Raw genomic sequence first — 9,513 nt, 5'->3', positions numbered from 1 at the left:
AAGAAAATAACATAATTACAATTATTCTTAGACTGGATCCATCCATCCATCCTCTACCACTTACTCCTTTTCAGGGTCACAGGGAACCTGGAGCCTATCCCAGGGAGCATCGGGCACAAGGCGGGGTACACCCTGGACAGGGTGCCAGTCTATCGCAGAGCACAATCACATACACACTCACACACCCATTCATACACCACGGACCCTTTAGACATGCCAATCAGCCTACCATGCATGTCTTTGGACTGGGGGAGGAAACCAGAGTACCCGGAGGAAACCCCCGCAGCACAGGGAGAACATGCAAGCTCCGCACACACATGGCCCCGGCGGGACTCGAGCCCCGGACCCTGGAGGTGTGAGGCGAATGTGCTAACCACTAAGCCACCATGCGCCCCACACCTTAGACTGGATATATAACTTTATATTCTTATAACTTTGAGATCATATATTTGAAAAAATAAATAAAATACACTGTAATTCTCTACAATGTCCACAAAACAACAGGCAGTTCTTCTTTTCATATAATTATTCGTGATGATTAATAATGCCTCATACAGTATTGTGCAGGACACAGGCCTCTCTAGTACCTACTATATCTTCTTGAAAATCCTTCTTGATCTGCAAGTCCAATTAAACCTTATTATATTTTTATCTAAATGACTCATAAGGAGAAAGCTCTTGATATGCGGTACCAAGGTTTTGCAACCAGCATTGACAGAACAGATTAAATGCATTGGTCAGTGAAATGCATTGGTAAACAGGGAACCACAAAACTGCAATCAATATTCAATTAATATGGCTGCTGCTCTGCTTTGTGGTAGATTTCTCTGTTGCATATATGCCCACAAAAACATTCAATCTTTTTCAGTGAACTTATACTTAATCCAGAGACACAAAATAGAATCTCTATGGATAACACTGCTCTTGTGTTCAGTTATAAACCAGGATTTCCCCCTCAGAAAGAAAAAAAAAAAAAGCTTTTCAAAGCTGGGCCAGAGCGGAAGCGGGCCTCAAAACATTTGTGCCGATGACAGCTGTGGAGTCCAGTAAAAAAACAAAAAAAACCAAGCCTGGGTCAGCCATTTCCCAGCTTTGTTTGTAGTCCCAGACAGATGAGACTGCCATTAAATGGGGACAAGCTACAACCATGACGAAAAGAAAGGAAGCTGGCAGGTATTTGGATTTTTAAAAATGCAAAGCTAAATTAAGAACATAAACCACAAATTCCATAAAATACTACATTAATTAAAACTTAAATCATTGTCTGTAACAATAACTGAAATGGTCAAATTTATTTGCAGTGAATGAGACGTATTGGAAATTTCTGGTGTCAGGAAACAGGAAGTGGGACCTAACGACAGCTCTCAGAGACCGTTAAGAACACACAATCCAAAGTCATTACCCAAGATAAGTCTATGAGGAATAAAGCAAAGCACTAAGATCCAGCTACAACATTGAGCAAAATAACTCTCAATCATAACTCCAACAAAGCAGTACGTACGTACCTACCTACCTACCTACCTACATACATACATAGCAAATTATAAGTTGTAGATGACCAGATGGTTCGTCTGGCATTTGGTTAGTTGAGGTGGGGTTGTAGTGTCAGAGCTGCACTGACTTTATTTTAATCCTATCAGTTAAACTGACTTTATATTCCTATAAATAAAGCAGATGCTCTGACTACTTCTGTCATCGGTTCTTTTATGTTTTATATAATATGAGACATTAATTACACGAATAGGGTCATTTCTTATTTTCAACTAAAGTCTGAAACCTATAATACCATTTCCCCTTTTTAGACTTTCTTATTGGAATTGAGTGTAAGCTCAGTGTAAGCTAATGAAATTGTAAAGCACCCACTAAGGTTCTTTACACTGAATATAACATTACATATACTAGGAATGAAACAGTTGCTGAATTACTGGAACTAATTAATTGCTCACTTTAGACAAGTAATAAGGAAGTTGGAAAATGACTTATCAGGTGGAAGCTGGTATGCCACTCTGACCAGTTCAGGTGTTTTGGCAGCTGGTGTGCGATTTGACCGAGTTTTTCAGCAGGGTAATCAAAACTTAATATAATTCCACAGAGAAAAGGAATAATAGAAATGAAAGCTGCAATAATATTAAACTATTACAACCTTGCTGTATGAGAGCTGCACTCTGAATGAACTGAAATTATACAAATGTTTTAAAATTTAACAGGTTTTAAACTCTTTATGGTGTGGCCCATTATCAATACACCATTTTATATGTTGATGATATCTGCATCATCAATTCATTGAGTGGGTATAATTACTTTAATCTTTAAAGTGAAATTGTACATGTATTTATTCATTATAGAGAGAGATAAAAAAAAAGTGTCATATGCACATTGGAATGTATATTTTTTAAATTCACATAAAATTCACACCAAGCAAAGGAGTGTAAGGTGGTTTGTTGAGAAAACACTGTAGGCCTGAACAGAGCTGAAACCTCAGACTGAATACTGATTTCTGTGAAACAGGGAAAAGATAAATGGCATTCCATCCAGGACCTTCAACATGTTATGTGCTTGCCCTTTCCACCACTGCAACTTTATGAGGTCGGGAGGCTCAAGAAAAAAGAACTGATCCATTATTCATCTTTTTATTGACCCTTCTTGTGCTAAATAGTTGCTCAGGCAAGAAAAAAGACCTGCAATTCCCATGGCACAGCACTGCCCTACAGCAGCTAATGCTGAGCCAGGCAGTGTGATTTAAAGGCCAAGTGAGCGTGTTGAAAGGAACTGATTTCTTTCCATAAGATTGTGTATAGCCATAAATGGAATGGACAGAGGTATTGTAATAAAAATGACTCCACATTATAATACTGGTATGAATGATTTAAAAGGATTTAGTGATTTAGATCAGCTCATAATTCTTTATAGAAAACCAATGCAAACAGATGACAAACTATCAATCTGGTCTGGTATCTGCGATACCCGGAAGCGACGAGAAAGTATTTATGATTATTGTCTTAATTTATTTAATTTATGCAAGATATAAAACACTACTGGGTGTGCTGTTATAGAAAAACAACAACAGGTTGATGCATTACCACCCCAAACACCCTGTCCTGAAGTGTTTTATTCTTCTTGTACCACAATAAATTGCAAAAGATTACAATTTATTAAAGAATGTAATACCTTTTATTTGTTTGTTGTTACGTTTAACGTTGTGGAATATCCACAAACAAGTTAGTTCCTGTTATCAATCATGTTATGAGCTATAAACAATCATTCCCTTACTTTGTCCTCTGTCCTGAAGACTTTCCCATAGTGCAAAACTTGAAGTTACAGCTTTACCTCTTTAGACAGCAATGACACTGGAGACTTCTTATGTAAATGTTAAATAATAATTGTCTTATAAAAAAACTTCACCATAACGATTTATAAAACATGTTTTTTTATATTCTTATATTCTTATAAGTGGAGTGGATTCAAGGCTCTGTAAGTTGCTACTATAGAAATGATAACTATTAAATTCTGCAAAAAAAAAACCAAAGAGAAACATTCCTTTTTCAGGATAATTTTTTAAAGATAATTTTGTAAAATCCAAATAAGCACTACAGAAAGGGTTTAAACTATGTTTTTCATGCTTACCATAAACAATTACTGCACATGCACCTGTGGGACAGTCCTTAAGACACTAACAGTTTACAGGCGGTAGGCAATTAAGGTCACAGTTACAATAACTTAGGACACTAAAGAGACCCTTCTACTGACTCTGAAAAACACCAGAAGAAAGATGCCTAGGGTTCCTGCTCACCTACGTGAACATGCCATAGACCTGCTGCAGGGAGGCATGAGGACTGCAGATGTGTCCAGAGCAATAAACTGCAATGTCTGTAATGTAAGACGCCTAAGACAGTGCTACAGGGAGACAGGAAGGACAGCTGATCGTCCTTGCAGTGGAAAATTACATGTAACCGTGTGTCCCCCCCAGACGTGATCGAGAACTTGCAAATGCCTTGGTGGAACAGTAGAGTAACATCTCACAACAAGAACTGACAAATCTGGTGCAGTCCATGAGGATGAGATGCCCTGCAGTACTTAAAGAAGCTGGTGAACACACCAGATACTGACTGTTACTTTTATATAACCCCCCCCCCCCCCCTTTGTTCAGGAACTCATTATTCGACTTCTGTTCGTCAAATGTTTGTGAAATGTGTTTCAGTTGTTGAATGTTTTTATGTTAATAAAAATATTTACAAATGTTAAGACATTTGCTGGAAATAAAATCAGTTGAATGTGAGATGACGTTTCTTTTTTTTGTTGAGTTTATAAACCTGTGATTTGATTTATAGTCTGCACTTATTTTTAGAAGTGCTGCTACAGGAAATTAATCAACAGCTTCTGAACAATCAGAAGCTGTGGTATAAAATGGCACTATTATTTATGTTTATAATCTTATAATATTCTTATAATCTTATATTACAGCTACACTTTTAGAAGGCTCTCAGTAGTAATATACAACAGAAGATTTCCCTTTTTTAAAAAAGGTTTCATGTAGAACCACTTTAGTAAAGATTCCTTGAAGAGCACTTTTCCCCCTAAGAGTGTTTTTGTTTTTTTTTTTTTGTTTTTTTTTTAAAAGCATTAACCCAATTTGAAAAGGCTTCTACTGATATGGCACAGCACTCATTATTACTGGTCTTTGTCATGTTCTCAGTATCTGTATCTTATTTCAGTCACATTCTTGGACCTTTATTTCTTTGCCTTCTCTTCCATCCATCCATCCAACCATCTTCTGTACCACTTTATCCTTTTCAGGGTCACGGGGAAACCTGGAGCCTATCCCAGGGAGTATCAGGCACAAGGCGGGGTACACCCTGGACAGGGTGCCAGTCCATCACAGGGGATTTGCCTTCTTTTATCACTATTAAAACACCAGGTATGAATGTCTGGTATGTGACAAAATGTCTGTGTCATACGGTATATAAGAGAAAAGAAAACAGATGTTAAAGTGAGGAGGTCAAAAACATGGCTAAGATCATAACAGGATGAAAGTCACTATGCTTTACTCTATTTGACTGTTTCCTGTTTTTCTCTGGACACTGAAATTCCTCAGGAGTATGTCCTGGTCTGCTGTGTGTAGTCACGTTGGCTAATTGATAACAAGATGCCTTTGAATACCCCAGAAAGACTATTTACATGTTGCATTCCTGTCTGTTAAAAGTATTGGACAATAATAATGTAGTATTTGCGCCGATGGGCCAAGTAATGGCATTAATGATTGACAGATTTATGGCTTAGTTTTTCTTAATCTGTTTTCTCATACTTATCCAGCATATAGAGTCAGAAATATCCCCTTAACCAAAAACTATGCCTAATAATTTACCTACAGATTATTTATTGTATTGTGCCCTGCGATGGATTGGCACCCTGTCCAGGGTGTACCACTCCTTGTGCCCGATGCTCCCTGGGATAGGCTCCAGGTTCCCCGTGACCCTGAAAAGGAGTAAGCGGTAGAAGATGGATGGATGGATGGATTACTTATTGTTCATGAGAACCTTAATTTACCTTGGCCTTACTATGGTACCATATGGTCTACATTACAGAAAAACTATCATGTGACCAATAATTGAAACTATGTTGTGGCCTAAATAGTCTCCTGATTCTAGTCAAAATCCTCTTAGAGCACCCATCCTGTTTATTTTATCTGGTGAAAGCCAAGCTTTTGGGATTATTTAGTAGGTGCATGATATGCTTATGTAACAGGTCTGACTCTGACAGAAAATAAGAGAAAAGACATTATTCAACAGAGTTCTGTAATTAAATCTATCTTTGCCTTTTTCATTTTGACAACAAAAGCAGCCTGTCTTCAGTCAGCAGCGAGTCTGTTCTTCATCCAGTTTCCTGGTGTTAAGTAGTACAAACGTCCAATTGTTTTTGCTTGGCTGTTATTACTGGACCTGTCTGGGTTTTTTTTAAAAAAACATATGTCTCAAAGCATTATGTCACATGGTACACCAGACAAACACCAGTTCACATACAACAGTATTTTCATCTATACTTGCTTGGCATACTCTCATATTTCTCTTTACAAACTGCAGAGTAAAGCAAAGAACGTCAGAATGCTTTTCAAATTTGAGATTTGGACATAAATATAGACACTTTCATGCCTCATATGGGGCTGTGCTTCATGACATCACTGGGGCCTCTGCAGGGTCAGAATACAGGAGACTGATACAGCCACTTTAGCATGAAAAGCAGTGTAGGCACAATGCCAAGTGAACCCAGTCTCTCCTCATCCTCCTCCTCCTCCCTTCTCCCCCCCCCAAATAAAGCCTGCTCTTGTTCCCGCTGTGCGGTGAAGCACAGAGATTAGCGCCAGGCTGAAGAATGTTCTAAGTGTAAGTGTTACAAAAGTAGATGCTGTCAGTGTTGTACTTACTTAGCATAGTTTACACATGCCCTCATAACTCTTTTCTGTCTCTACATACAGCTCTAAATCTACCTTGCTTGGTTTCTAAATACACCATTGCTTAATATTCATAAAATTCATAAAAGAATTGTTACCTCCTCTTGGATGGCTGATTTTAATTATATAGACTGGTGTATATTTTTTTCTATTTAATACAGAAACAGTCTCACAACTGCTTTGGTGATCTCATGAAATAGGCGTTACAGCTTGAACATTTAACATCCAACATGCTAATTATTGTCAAGGATTTGTAGAGGAGGCGGATGCAAGTGCGGACAATTTATTATTCAAAGTGCAAACACAACAATTGGGTACATGAAAACAAGAACAATAAACCTGAACAGAGGACACAAGGCAAAAACTACAGACTGTAAGAGAGACTGTGACGCACACACTACAACACATGAACACCACAAAAACAAAAGCTTGACAATGAGATGCTGAAAAACAGGAACTTATATAGAGGTCCTAATCAAGGTGAAAATGAGCGCGATTGAGACATGTGATGCTGGGGCTGATGGGAAGTATAGTTCAGCCCCTTTTGGCACTATAACTATGATAATTATTAGAGGATTCTGTGCTTAGCTGGCTAGCTATGTTATGATAGTAATGAATGAATTAATTTTGATTGTTATGATATATTGGCTAAATTGTTAGTAAATGGCAAACCAAAATGAAACTCAGATGCAAACATTTCTGTCGGTGGAAAATGTGAGCTACTTTACTAACCTTTAACTAGCCGTCTAATTAGTCAGTCCCTCAAAGAGTTCGTGATTTTGTGATTGCAGAAATGAATGCCAAATCAAGCAAACGCCACAATATTCGGAGGAACTTGCAATTTTTCAAAATTATCGTAGATTTTCTGCAGATTTGGGCCAAGTCCTCTTTGATTCACATGTGTTGAACATGAGTACAGCTGAAAGGTCTCATTTACCAACAAACATCACTGTGAAAGACCGTGCAAAATAATCTTGTGCAATTGCAATTTCGCCAATTCAAGTACTTTTCCAAAAAAAAAAACAAACACAAAAACTCCACAAGTTTCATCGCAAATTTTGAAAAAATCGTAGCTATATCAAGCATTTTTGGCTGCAAAAATTACAAATAAAACAACTCAGTGGACTCCTGTACAGACTAATTAGTAGAAGCGCATGCAGATTTACATTCATAGATTTGTATGGCATCTTAGGCTTTTTTATTCTTGAGTATTAAAAGCAGTTTACTCTAAATATATTATTGCTAATAGTTAATATTAGGTGTTCTGGGGTATTTTGCTTCTGCAGATCTGTCCATAACCCTGATATCACCCTTTTAAATAACACATGACCTAAATTATCCTTCTAGACTGCCTTTGGGTACTTCAGCTAACCAGTAAAAGAGCCTCTTACTGTTTCCAAGCAACTGGATTCCCCCACAGGGACACATCAACAGAAGGGTCAAAACTGCACCAAATCAATTTTGGTTGGGTATCACTAAATATGACTCATATTTCAGGTGCATTGATCTATATTAGGATTCTGCAGAGCTATGTGTAAGCAGTTGTATATCTTGCTGTAGTGAGCAATCAGGAATTTGGCTGTTTGTCACAAAAATGTTTTTTTTTGGCGATCGTTTCTTAAAGCCTGCATCACTACTTCGAAGGAACAAACACACTGACGATCATTTTGTAAGCATCAGCATGTTCAGAATACAAATGAACATCAGTACACTAGCACTATTGAGCAACATGTTCATTTATTTGCAGCGGTCATCCAAATATATGACACAAGGTTAATATTCCTAACACATGAATACGAGCAGTTTATAGTGGTCAGACTGGATGGCGGCAAAGTGTCAGTACAGCTGGTTCTATAAAGCTGCTGTTGTCAGTAGGCTACGTAAAACACTGCAACAGCTGCAGTTCATGAAAGTGAAGAAGCAAAGCCTTGAGCCAGTGCAACATCGGCACAAAACTCAATAATAAACCCAATATAACTACTTCAAAGAAGACATGTCCGAATTGTGACTGCTAGTACATAGAGTACTTAAAGTGAGTCCAGTAAAGTGAAAGAAAAATATGCAGCTTAATTCAAAATAACTATAAAACCACAGATGAGTTATATGAGTTCTGGAAAGTGGTGTACTGTCATAAGTACTGTTATACATGAGAAAGTGAGCAGACGCAGCCGGATGTTCTAAACAAGTCTGGGCGGCAGGCCAGTGAGTGTCGGAGTGACCTGATGTCTGACAAAAGCCACACCAATGCAGCATTAATCTCTAAATACTAGTGGGCCTCACTGTCACTGCTTCTGGCTAAACACTTCTGCTAAAGCACAGACAGCCAGTGTATTCCAGCTGAACCACTACAATGGGGATATCATGGGAAACTCTTGGCTGTGTAAGTGATGGACATACATTTGAGCCATGATTAAAAATGCATTCATTTCATTGTTAGGAAACTAAATGTCAGAGCAAGTGACATTTTATTTTAAACAGACATTATACCTTTCAAGCAAGATATTTCATTTAAAAAAGTAGATTAACCTAATAACTTACTTTCTACAAAATGAAAACAAAACATATAACTAAAACAGTGTTTGTACACTAGATATTGACTTAGTGAATAATAAAAGTTTGAGTGTTTTGAATGTTTTAATAGTTGTGTGGTGGCCTGGAAAAACTGTCAGTGTGGCTACATTCTGTCCAAAAAACAGGAAACCATAGACTTTTCTATCGATATAATACTGTACATGAAGAAAATAAACCTATTTCACCAAAACAATGGAGAAAAGATCCTGTTAAATAAACAAGAAGCTAGTTTAACAAACATACCTAAAGATGTGAATTGTAGGTTTGTGTCGTGGATATCCCAAAGGAACTCTGGACTTCACATGACCACATGCACCTGATTCTCATTCATGTTAACGAGCACTTGTGTGTGTGTGTATATAATCATACTTTGCATTGCACTCTTTGTCTTGCTTTAATTGGTTTCTGTTGCCATGTTATGCGCTTTTGGCTCGTAGGTATTGATTTGTGTTTGTTTTCATTTTCATGTGTTCATAGTGTCTTCTGGTGATTTGCTT

The sequence above is a fragment of the Ictalurus furcatus genome, chromosome 9 (genome assembly GCF_023375685.1).
Source record: "Ictalurus furcatus strain D&B chromosome 9, Billie_1.0, whole genome shotgun sequence".
NCBI lineage: Eukaryota > Metazoa > Chordata > Actinopteri > Siluriformes > Ictaluridae > Ictalurus > Ictalurus furcatus.
This window is presented reverse-complemented; position numbering follows the sequence as displayed.